This window comes from Manacus candei, unplaced genomic scaffold, assembly GCF_025592945.1.
Source record: "Manacus candei isolate 608988 ecotype Guabito, Panama unplaced genomic scaffold, ASM2559294v1 h1tg000028l, whole genome shotgun sequence".
In the NCBI taxonomy this organism is placed as follows: Eukaryota; Metazoa; Chordata; class Aves; order Passeriformes; family Pipridae; genus Manacus; species Manacus candei.
In genome coordinates, this window is record NW_026138076.1 from 16,254,237 (window position 1) to 16,266,726 (window position 12,490).

At 40.1% G+C, this 12,490-nt stretch overlaps 1 long non-coding RNA gene across 1 annotated transcript in view; it reads left to right on the top strand.

Annotated features, from left to right (window-relative positions):
- Positions 1 to 2,472: 2,472 nt before the first annotated feature.
- The window catches only part of LOC127472356 (uncharacterized), a 50,340-nt gene continuing 40,322 nt past the window's right edge, over positions 2,473 to 12,490 (top strand). The window contains exons 1-2 of the long non-coding RNA XR_007904973.1: positions 2,473 to 2,572; positions 7,145 to 7,241. This is a non-coding gene — a long non-coding RNA (uncharacterized LOC127472356). The remainder of the gene's footprint in view (positions 2,573 to 7,144; positions 7,242 to 12,490) is intronic.

A 12,490-nucleotide genomic window follows, 5' to 3' on the forward strand; every position in this document is an offset into this window, starting at 1 on the left:
AAGGAGAATGAGTTCAAGGCAAGGGAACAAGTTAATATAGATGAGGAATCGGTAGGGGACTGTATGCCAGGAGCCTAGGACTAAGAGACATGAGAGAGGATAGCCAGTGAGGAAACCAGAAGAATGAGAGCACGTTGGTAGAGCAGATAAAATCAAACAGAATCAAGTCTTGACTCTGAGAAAAGGGACAAGCTGTGATGGGAAGTGGAGCATTGACAGAGAAACCACTGGGATTTGAACAGACTTAGAGAAAGGAAAGTTAAAACTCAGAAGCACAGAGACATTAGCATTTCAATAGGTTTGGTTTTTTTCCATTGCAGTAGACATCTGCTAGGGTAAGTAAGACCAAGAAAATATTCTGACTTTTTAATATAGTAAAAGGTATTTTCTTGTCTTTTCTGTATGCTATAAAGGAACAAAAGAGGTAGAAATCCATTTGTTTGCAGAAATCCATCTTGCATGCTACCTGTAAAGAGTTTTTAGGTAGGAAGCCTTAGGCCTTTAGCAGACAGCTCTATCTTGGAGTTAGAAAAAGCAAGAAAACGGCCTTAGGAATGTTAATGCAAATATTGGCATGAGTTCATAGTAATTTGAGAGGATTCAGGAAAGTACTAAAAGAGAAAGCAGGTTTTATGTGAAAAAAGAATCTATTGTGAGGCTATAACATATCTACATTTTATTTGTATACAGTACTTATGCATGTGTGCATACACACATATGTAATGCCATATAGATGTGTGTGAATATGTTTTAAAAATACTTGTATTATTGATCATGTAAGCACCTATAAATCTAGATATCCCTGCTCAAGCTATTTGTGCCTCAGAGGAGAAGCAGAATTACAACTAATATTTTATTGGCTTGAGTTGTGGGTAGGTGCATTACATAAATGGATGCTGTTAAATCTTTATACTGTGCTGTACCAGTATGAATTTTGTATGTCCTACATATTTTGCAGACACAAATAACTATTTTAGAAATTATATAAGTAGCTTTCCTGAAACTACAAGCAACAATGTCAGATCTAATTTGAATTATAGCTACTGGAAATCATGGTTCTGTTTTTCATTACTGTTATACCAATATCCCTGACAACCTGCAATTTACCTGGTATGAACAGCACCTCCTGAAAACATAAAGCTGTTTTGTGTGCTGTTGTATTTTTGTATAAACTCCCTGTGCAAAAGAGTGATATTTCACATTAATTCCACTGGGTGGCACTGAAGGAGACAAGATTGCATGGAAATATCTTCTGAAGTTGAGTATAACTCCGAAAGTCGAGAGTGGCTTACTTTTTCATTCCATTACTGAAAAAGACAAATGTGGACTCATTTTCCATCCTGATGTAACAATTTGTCATCAAAATCAGCTCTTAAACACTCGCAGCTGTAGTTCTAGGTTTTGACAGTAGCAAAATTACAGTGGAGGTAGAGTCAAGGCTTCTGAATCTGAATATCCCTTTTCCCCCCACAAAGATAAAGGCTAAGAGAAGTGGCTGTGGCCCATTCTGGATTCTTACATGATGGTTTATGAAGCATCTGAAAAATTTTTGACCCCTGTCCTGCGTGGCAATGATGTTGATCCTGGCCACTTCTACCATTATGAGCAAGTGCAAGTGCGTTAGCTTTTAAGCTCATTTGAAAAAACTACATAGGAAGGCATTCAGGATTAAAAGCTTCCACCTGTAGAGGAAATGTGGTATAGTGTTTCAGAGAACCTCCTGACTTGAAACTCCATCTGCAGTCTCTACACAAGGACCCCTGTTTTTTCCCAGGTAGGGACTTTGCAATCCTGCCTAGAAGACACACAATTACTCTCTGTCAATCAGGAGTCATGGGAGTCATCTTTGACTCCACTCTTTTTTTGGCCTGTTTATCTTGATGTATATGAATTTTATTTCCTTTTCTTCTCTAAAGCCTCTTCTTATCCCTGTCCACATCACAGATACGCTTTTTTAGACTTTTGTTATCTCTCATCCTGCTTATGACAGCTTTTTTTCCCTATGCCTGACCTGACATGTCAAAAAGGTCCCTTGAAGCACTGTTCTTGCACTTATCTCCCTGGCCTGTTTCTGTGGTTCCTTTTTGTACTTACCTCTTTAGTGTATCTCCATAGATTTCCCTGTCTCTGCAAGCCCTGTAGCCCTCTGAGAGTGCAGTCTGACAATTTTTTTGGCAGCTGTGCTGGCCTAAGACAGGTTTTGCTCCCAGCCATCCGCGCCTGTCTCTTTGATATGCCTGCTGTTTTGCTGGCACAGTTGTTTTGCTCAGCTGTGTGGTAAACCAGATTAGGAACCCGATTTGGCTGAAAAATAGCATGGGAGAGGGAGGAGAGGAGCCATTTTCAACCAGTTTATTTCTCCGATGGAGTCTGTCAGGCAGTTGGGTGTGGGGTAGAGACAAGTGGTTAGAGACACGGGGTTGCAGAGCAGCGACGGTTGACGCCGGTTTATGTAGCACCATTGGTAGGTATTAAGCTGCGACATGATTTTGATGATAGAGCTAAGCCAAGCTAACAGGCAGCTGCTGCTGAAAGAGTAGTGCTATGCCTCCTTCCTCGCCCTTCATCATGGGTTGGTTTCTGGCCCTTCCCTTGTGCCAACACAGGTGCTTATCTCACCCAAGGGAGTCAGCTGTGGGAGCTAACCCAGTACAGAAGCATTCATTTCTTGTCCTGAGGGCTCACCTGGCTGTTCTGTTCTGTTGAGAGCCCCTGGAACCCACCCACTCAGCAGCAGCTTGGTGCTCTGTCAGCTTAGCTGTGTCCTTAGTTGCACCACAGCACTTCACAACTTTGCCTTTTCCTGTCATTCCCTGTCCTCTTCTCTCTCAGCCTTCATATCTACTCCATCTGCTTTTCTCGTAGATGTGTTAATGAGGTCCTTTTGGTCACCCTCAACATATGGAATACCCTTCCTGGAGCAATTGCTTCATCCTTCAAATCTCTCAAGGTTTCCTCTACCATGACACATATGGTAAACTGCCAGCTCATAATGCCCAGTTTAGTTGCTTATAGGAATTTTGGATTTCATTACTACAGTTAATGTGTCCATGTGTTAGCTTGAAACAGGCATACTCTGTCAGTTTATTTAAGAAGTTAAAATGGATTAAACTGTCACAGAATATATATTTTTTTTAAAAAAAACCATAAAAAATTCCCAAAGCTATGCCCTGAAGGAGATGTACTTCCCTAAGCTCATATATAAATACAAGAGGCTTATTTTCTTATGCTTCACACCTTGGATCCTCATTCATGCTTGTGCAAATGGACATAGCATTGCTACAAAGCAGTTTACAGGAACATCTTACAGAATTGTAGATTAGTGCCCCAGAGACATGAGAGAAGAGAGTCAGCACTTACATGAGCAGCTGAGCGTAGAGACTTAGGGATTTCTTTTCACCTAGCTGTTTTCACTGTTTGGGTTCTTTTTAGACACATGTGGAAGCATATCCTAAACATATTTTATCTTAATATCTTGGTATGCTAAACTTTTTTTCCCTATTCAGTTAAATAGAAACTGTAGAGAAACACCAGTAAGTGAAGCTACATGTTGCCTTGAAAGCAATAAAATAAAATCATCTGTGTTTGCTATTTAAAAAAAACCCAACACAAACATGACAGAGGGCACCTCTACCCATGCAACAGAGCACAGGACTTAACATACCACATTCATTGAATTACTTGTGGAATAGGAGGCAGCAGCTGTAGACTTGCATATTAGTGCTGTTGCACCCAAAGTACTTAACCCTGTGGTAGGTGGTGCTAATTAGGTTGGACATGGTGCTAATTAGGTTAGATACAACACTGTGGTCATGCAAATACACAGTGCCCGTGACTCCGGCTCAGACCTGGCTGGAGGATTCTGCACATACTGCTGCATCAAGCCATATGTGCACATCCAGAGAGAAATCATGTGCCCGTGGCCTCTTGTTCATTACCCCTGTAGGCTTTAGCTGCAGTAACGGATGTATTGCCACATACAGGTGTCAGATGTGGCTTTGTGCCAGGGATTACCTCCCTTTCTGTTAAAACCAAAGATACTCTTTTAGTTGTGTATTTCAGGCTCTGAGTTGTTGCTGTGATACAGTGATAGGCATCCAACATAGCTGCTTCTTAAAACTGTTCTGTTTTACTTCTTAATTAAGACTGTAAGTACTGAGAGGAGCAGGAAAGAAGGGGATGGTAATTTTTTCAGTAACCATAACTTTATAGAAATTGTGAATCTGCTGCAAGGTCATGGAGGCAGACAGAAGTATGGCAAAGAGAAAAGCACATTCTCCTCCAGTACATTTATCAGGACACCTGCCTTCTCCTTTCAGTGAGACAAAGCAATGTTTCATGTTAGAGACATGATCATGACTACAAAATAAATTCTGTGTCTGTGTAACTGGATGGCAAGTATATCCCCAAAGCACTGCAGAATTGCTGTCTTTTTAAATAACTGATTAATATATTTGTAAGCATAGCATTCTTTCAAAAATAATTTGAACATTCAAGTTGATGTTTGTAAAAAGGCTAGTGATTATTAGTAAGAACAAGGTAAAATGAAGAAGCAAAACAAAAACATTGTTCAAGAGGCAGTGTTCAGAATGACCTCTGGGGTAGAGGGTACTAGAACATCTTTCTCCTTTTTTTTTATTTCTTAAAGGATCTCAAGTGGTCATTCTGGCAACTTCTCTGTGGTATTTCATTTCCATTTGACAGGCAGATGAGAGAGAAGTTTTATTAGAATGTAGTGAGCCACTGATAATAATTAGAAAAGACTAGGGAAAATGTGGGCCCTCTCTGGAAGGAAATGAGGGACCTGGTTACTCAGGATATGGAGAAGGCTGAGGTACTCAACGGGTTTCTTGCCACTATCTTCACTGGCAAGTGCTCCAGCCACAGCTCCCAAGCTGTAGAAGGGACTGGGAGAGTGAAGAACCACCCACTGTAGGAGAAGAGCAGGTTCTGAGAATCTGAATGTGCACAGGTTCATGGGACCTGATTAAATATATCCACAGGCCCTGCGGGACCAGAGAAAGTGGACACTATCCACTGTATTTGAGAAGTCATGGCACTTTGGTGAAATTTCCTCTGACTGAAAAAGGAGAAATGTAATCCCCATTTTTAAGAAGGGGAAAAAGGAAGACATGGAGAACTACAGGCCAGTCAGTCTCACCTTTGTATCTGGTAGGATAATGAAGCAGATCCTCCTGGAAACCATGCTATGACACCTGAAAATAAGGAAGTGATTGGTGACAGCCAGCATGCCTTCACTAAGGGCACATCATGCCTGACAAATTTATTGACCTTCTACAATGGGGTTACAGTGTTGATGGATAAGGAAAAAGCAACTGACATTATCTACCTGGACTTGTGCAAAGCATTTGACACTGTCCTGCATACCATCCTTGTTTGCAAACTAGAGAGACATGGATTTGATGGATGGACCACTCGGCAGATAAGGAATTGGCTGGATAGTCACATTCAAAAGAGTTGCGGTCATTGCCCAGTGTCCAAATGGAAGAATGACAAGTGACATTCCTCAGTGGTTGCTACTGGGACTGGTGCTGTTTAACACCTTTGCAGGTGATGTGGACAGTGGGATTGAGTGCACCCTCAGCAAGTTTGCCAACAATAAAAAGCTGTGTGGTTTGGGAAACACACTGGAGGGGAGGTGTGCCATCAGAGAGACCTGGACAGGCTTGAGAGATGGATCTGTGTGAATCTCATGAAGTTCAACAAAGCCAAGTGCAAGGTCCTACAGCTGGGTTGGGGCAATCCCAAGCATGAATACAGGCCGGACAGAAATGGATTGTGCCCCTCTACCCTGTGCTCATGAGACCCTACCTGGAACACTACATCCAGCTCTCTGGGATCTCCAGCACAGGAAGGACATTGACCTGTGAGTCCAGAGGAGGACCACAAAGATGATCAGGGGCCACCTCTCCTATGAAGACAGGGCGAGAGAGTTGGGATTGTTCAGCCTGGAGAAGAGAAGGCTCTGAGTAGACCTGATTGTGGCCTTTCTCTGCTTAGAAAGGACCTGCAAGAGAGATGGAGAGAGACTTTTCACAGGGGCATGTAGTGGTAGCACAAGGGAAAAAGGCTTTAAATGGAATGAGGTTAGGTTTAGATTAGATATTAGGAAGAAATTCTTTACTGTAAGGGTAGTGAGGCACTGGCACAGGTTGCCCAGAGCAGCTGTGGATGCCCCATCCATGGAAGTGTTCAAGGCCAGGTTGGATGGGGCTTTGAGCAACCTGGTCTAGTGGAAAGTGTCCCTGTCCATGGCAGGGAGGTTGGAACTAGATGATCTTCAAGGTCCCTTCCAACCCAAACAGTGCTATGATCTGTGATAACTGACCTGTGGAAAGTCACCAAGGAACTATGCAGCATTAAGATTAAGATATGACATCTGTGAAATTATTAAAATTATGAGAATAAATAGCTTCTTGATATTGGTGTAGTTGTTCCTGTTGTTTTGTAAATTGTTTAATGTCACAGGGAGAGATCCAGTTCCCTGAAGATTTGAGCAATCATTGTAAACTTTATAATGTCATCAACCTATTTTTTTTTTTTGTCCAAGGTATGGCAGTGATACTGAGCACTCAATAGCAGGAACATAGATTTTAAAAAATAATATTGCTTAGCAAAGACACACACAGAATAAGGAATCAAGAAAATAAAGTTGTGTATTTTTCAAATTTTTTTTAATTCTTTTTGGTGCTATCTTCAATTAGGTTTTTTCTCACTGCGTCTGCCAGGAAAATTTATGCATACACAGCATAAAGTCATGGCATTTAGCAAAAGACTTTTTAAGAGAGTCACACAGAAGCCAACATTATCCATGAAAACTATGTAAATATTTATAGGCAGTATATGTTTGATTTCTGTTCTTTAAAAAAATTATTTATTTATTTTAAAAATCCATCTGCTGCTAGCAGATGATAAATATTTAAATCAGATTTGTGCCTCGGATACAAGGGCACTATTTCTTCCAGAAGGGACATTATAAATTTGATACTGTAGGCTCAGCCTCAGTTCCCCAGCTCAAAGAGCATAGCGGGCACTCTCTTGGGGTACATTCATAGACTTGTATGAAAAAGCTTCCTCTCTGGAAGGCTACAAACAAGTGATCATTTTGCCTAATCTCCTTCAGGAGTTTTGGTAGAGGCTGGACTGGAATATGACTTCTGGAAAAATACCTGATTTTACCTTAAAGACTCCAAGCAATGATGACTCTACCACCTTCTCAGGTAAGTTGTTCCAATGTCTACTTATCCTCCTGCTAAGAAATTGCATCATTTCAATCTTGAATTTGTCTCCAGTTTCCAGTCATTAGATCCTGTTATGTTTCTCTCTGCAAGACTAAAAAGCTTCCCCTACGATCAAATACTCTTTCTGTATGTGTATATCTGTGTACAGTGATCCAGTCACCATTCTTCTCTAACAGATTTAATAGATTTCTTAAATCTTATACCCTAGATGTTGTTTTTCAACCTCTGGATAATTTTTTTCTGCCACCTGTCTGGGTTTTTTTTCTAGGACTTATATGTTCTTCTTGAATCATGGGCACTCGTTTTTCTGGTGCTGTGTGTAGAGCAAGGTCACATCCTAATAGTTACTTCTTTTTTCATACAGCCAATAACCAGTTATTATATATTACAGCTGACATTTGCTGGATACATTGCATATATTGATAGATTGGTAGATGAAGTCCCTAAAACTTTTAGGGACACTTACATTCTAAATATGTGTTTGCATTATCTAATATGTGCTGTAAATTAAATGAACAATGTCTGCCAGATCTTCTATCATACAGTGTCCCTTTTTGCTACTTAGATGATCCATAAATCCTACTAATACATATAAATTTTAATTACTCATTTCCTAAACGAAGAGGGAAAGGCTATGTTGTAGAGTGAATTTTTTTCTTCCTGTAGGAGAAGTCCTACATTAGGAAGAGAACTATTCTATTGCTGTGCTCAAAGTAGAAGAGGAATAGAGGGAGGAATGGGGGCAAAGAAGCACTGAGAGAGCACAGTGCCAGTCTTCTGAGAAAACTCTGAGTGACTGCTTTCCAGAAATAGCACCCAATTAGGAGTTTTACCCAGGAAGAGTTGAAATTTAGCAGAGCTGGCTGGTTTAAGTGTGGCCACATGAAAAACTGGTAAGAGAAACATTGCCATTTAATAGCTTGTGCGGGTTTGAAATACACTTATTAGTATAGCTCATTCAACACGTACAAAATCTGTTCTGATTACTGGTGTATTACTTCTAATTCCTGTGGTAGAGAATTATAAAATCACAAAAATGTTATTTGGGAAGGATGTCTGCAAGCTGTGTAGTCCAGCTCTGTGTTTGACACAGGCTATTGCAAACAATCACTCAGGAAGGGACCTCCTTGGAAAATCTGAAAATTTTGTCCGCATCTCATCCAACTACTTGTCTACTACAGCTATCCACATTTTCTTGTTCTGCTATTATGCAGGCAAATCTTGTTCAGCTCTAACATGAACTCAATCAGGGAACACTTCTGTCAGAAAAAAAAAGATGCTTTTTCTTCTCCAGACTTCTTGAGTTTAATTAATCATTGATCCTGTCTAACACAGGATGATTATGGATGCTGGCACACGAATGGTACAGGAGCAGGTAGGAGCATTCAAAGGGAACCACTTATGCACCACAGCTTTGTGATGTAACCACACAACTCTAGCAGTTTGCCAGTGCAAAAAAAAGCGAGGTCATTCTGCTTCTCCCCCTCCTCCTTGGCCACACATTTCCACTTTTCTGGTGGTTGTGGTGAGCTGAACTAGAGGGAAACAAACCTCACCATAAAAAGTAAGCAATTATTAAATGGTTTCTTGAATAGCAGTGCCATTTGAGGCAGACTAACTACTCCTTCCAGTGGCAGATAGCCATTTGGTTGAGAAATTTCATCCCCGAAGTACAGTTCCATAGCAGTTTATCCTTATCGAAGAGCTATCATGGTCTGTATTTTTGCAGCTGAACAGTAGGTTGGTTCAGGGAGCTTTGCAGCCAAGAACTAAGCTTATCCAAAAAAAAACCAAAAAACTGCTCATTCTCCACTGATTTCAGGGAGTTGTTGTGGCTGACAGTTAATCACTATTTTATACAGTGAGTTTTCAGCTAAACTTGCAACCCGACTTGATGCAGTGTGCTGGTACATGTGGTGAGAAGGGGAAAGGATAAAGGCTGGAACGTGAATCTGTGTCCTCAGACATGAACAATGTCCACGATTTCACTTGTTCTTTTCCTGAAGCACATTATTGATGTGACTTTTTCTGTTCTCAGTAGGTCTTAAGATTATTGTAAGATGTTGAAAGAAGCCTGTTGTGTATGGAGACATGCAGCGTCAATATTCTGTGGATCATTCTGGGCTCACTGATTATTAAATGACAACTTATGTTTACAGGGACTGGCTCAGTGACCCAGATGGTCTCTTCCAGTCTTATGTTTTCAGCAGTATCCTTCATAAGAGTGCCCTACTCTTAAAACTCTTGAGAATTAATTTTTCTTTATTGTGATGTTATTTTAGCCTCTTTCTAATTTGTTGCATTTGGTACTATTCAATTCTTCACTGCTGTATTATTTTAACAACAGAGAGAAATAGAGAGAGTGCTTTTGCTCTTTGCTGTGCTAAAGATTTTCCCCAAATGCAGCCATTAGAGACCAGCTCCAGACAAAAAGCACAGGCATTTGATTTTTCAGCAATGTTAGATTTTGAGCTCCTGTCTGCAGTAATTAATTAGCATCATTGCTGAGCCTACTCCCTGCGGGACTGCATGATCATTAGTGCCAAAGCTAGGAAGGGAGCACAAACTCCTAACCCCCTGAGAAGGCTACTGCAGTAACTGTTGTCATCTATAGAGCATTTCAAGAACATTTCAAGTGACACTGGTAGAAAAGATTCACTTTCTTATCTGTATGAGGGGCTTGCCCAGATTCAGTTAGGCTGCTGGCTGGGATTGGGCAAGTCTACTTCCTGGGCAAGATTTTCTCAAAGGCTATCTAAAACCCAAAGGGTTGCTTTCAGCTAGTTCATCTTAATTTTGCTGATATGCAGAGAGAACTATAGAAGACTTGAGAGACATCAGGGTACAAATCAATGATGATGTACAGAACTGGGGCTGCTGTGCCAAAAGCTAGCCCAAAACCAAATATCTGTCAGCTAAAAATCAAACTTAAGCCAGCAGAGACACGAATGAATCTAAATATGCCAAAATGAAGGTGCTGGCATGAAATTACACAACTTCCTTCAGGTGCAGAAAACCAGCAGACAGTAAGAGTATTTATAAGTTGCTTTTATGAAATACTTTTTGTAGGCTTGGGATGCAGTGTAATATGGTTTAATCTCTTCTCTCATCCCCCATGCTTGTTTCAGAAGAGAACAAGAAATTTAATCCAAACAAAGGATTAAGAAATTTCAATAACTGGACTACTGCCATTATCCAAACAATGTGCCAGCTCTTTAAATGCTTGTTCTTGATTGAATTGAAGTCAATGACTACATCAGAGGGAGCAGAATTGGAATGTAGTAAAGAGGAAATGAAAAGTCTAGAAGAGCTACACAATTATTTTACCTATTACGTGCTTCTAGCAATGCATCCCATAAACAAAGCAGCTCTGAGAAAGGATCTCTCCTCACTGGAGAATAAAGTTAGGGACAGCTTTTGAGAGATGGACAGAGGAAAGAGAAATGAGATTTAATATAGATAAATGTAAAATAATACACCTGGGAAGCAATAACAGTCATCACATATACAAAATCAGGAGCTGCTGTTTAAAAAACAGTAATAGAGAGGAAGGCCTGGGAGGGATGGTTTATAATTAATTACTGCAGACAGAAACTCAAAATCTAACACTGGGGCAAAAATCAAATACTTTCTTATTCTGGGCCAGCACTTGAGGTTTGTTTCTATAGTGAGTGCATGGAGATCATTTATAAAAACAAGAGGGAGCTGGCAACAACACAAGCAAAATGTTAAACCTGTAGTTACATTTTATTAATTTTATTTATAAGCTAGAGCCTTGACTGCTGATACCATAAGCACAGGTTAGTGGTTTTCTATTTGCTGAATACAGTAAAACAATAAAATATCTCCAAGATGCAAGCTCCTGCTTAGTTTGTAAAAGGGTACTTTTTCTTGTCCTCGTATTTAAATGCAGAACAGTGGCTTAAAAGTGATCAGATATAACCTAGCCAAGACTGACAAAATAAACCTCTTTTTGTAAAGAAAAACATTACAGATGAAAACAACATAGAGAGAATTAAGACAACAACTATTTCATAACTCAGTAAGAGGGAATCTGTTGGTAAGAAATGAAGGCCAAATGCTTTTATTTAGGTAAGAAGTGTTGCTCAATAAATGCATTTAGCAGATAGTGAACCAAGATATCACAACTATCTGTGTTCCAGCAAAGACCAGATGAAACATTACTATGCTGAGAAGACAGTGTCATGTGAAAGCCTGCCAGACAACCCAGACGGAGTGCCATAAAGAACTGTCTGATTTTAAGACCTGATGGCTGTGTATTTAGAAGTTCATAGACTTGTAGATCAGAATGAAACAGAAATTGATTCTAGTCCTAGAAAAGGAAAGGAGGAAAACCCTAACAAGGTACAATATGCAAAATATTAAAGATTTACAGGACTATTTCCTCTTGCTAGTGCTGTGAGCTAGTATCACAGGGTAATCCTGTCTTTAATTCCTTACAGGCCATGCCAGAAAGGTGTCACATCTCCCCACTGTAAGGCAGCCTTGAGGTGGCTGTCATTTCTTCCCAGGCTGAATACAGCTTGTGCTCAAACCACCAGGCTGTATGCAAGCACAGAAAGAGGCATTGACTATCCCAAAGACGACTTTTTCTCCTTCTGGGAAAAGGATGATGGGTCATTTCTTAAAACCCTATATGTCAAAAAGCATTTGTTTTGATAAGTGCAAAACTAAGTATTTTTTAAAAGCTGCAAAAAATATAGCAATATAAAATTGAAATTTCATCTTCCATCTGAGAAGGCAGATAAAGCTATGTAATTAGTCGGGAAAGGGTCACTATCTTTCTCCACACAGCCTCCAGAGAACAAACTCCAGATAAGCTTTTCAGAGACTACAGAGATTCAACTGTAGAGGGTTTTAGTCCGTGAAAGAGGTTTGGAGCACACAATAATTAACAGCTTGCAGCTGAATTTTGCTAGCTGTCACAGTATTTGTTGCTATCACTGCATGAAAGTCCTGCTGTAGGTCTCCTGAGTCTTCCTAAATGTGTGCTGTAGTCTGATTTGTCCACATGGAACTTTTTAATAAAAAATTTTGTCAGTGTACAACACTTAAAGGCTTACAGCAAATCCCTTTTCTGTGGCAGAACACCACCTGGACAGAATGAGAAAATAAAGGCTTTTTTCAGGGACAAAGCAGGAACTGCTTTACTCTTTATACCATACCCAGGCCCTTACAATCCAGGGGAATTCAGTATGCTGGGTGAA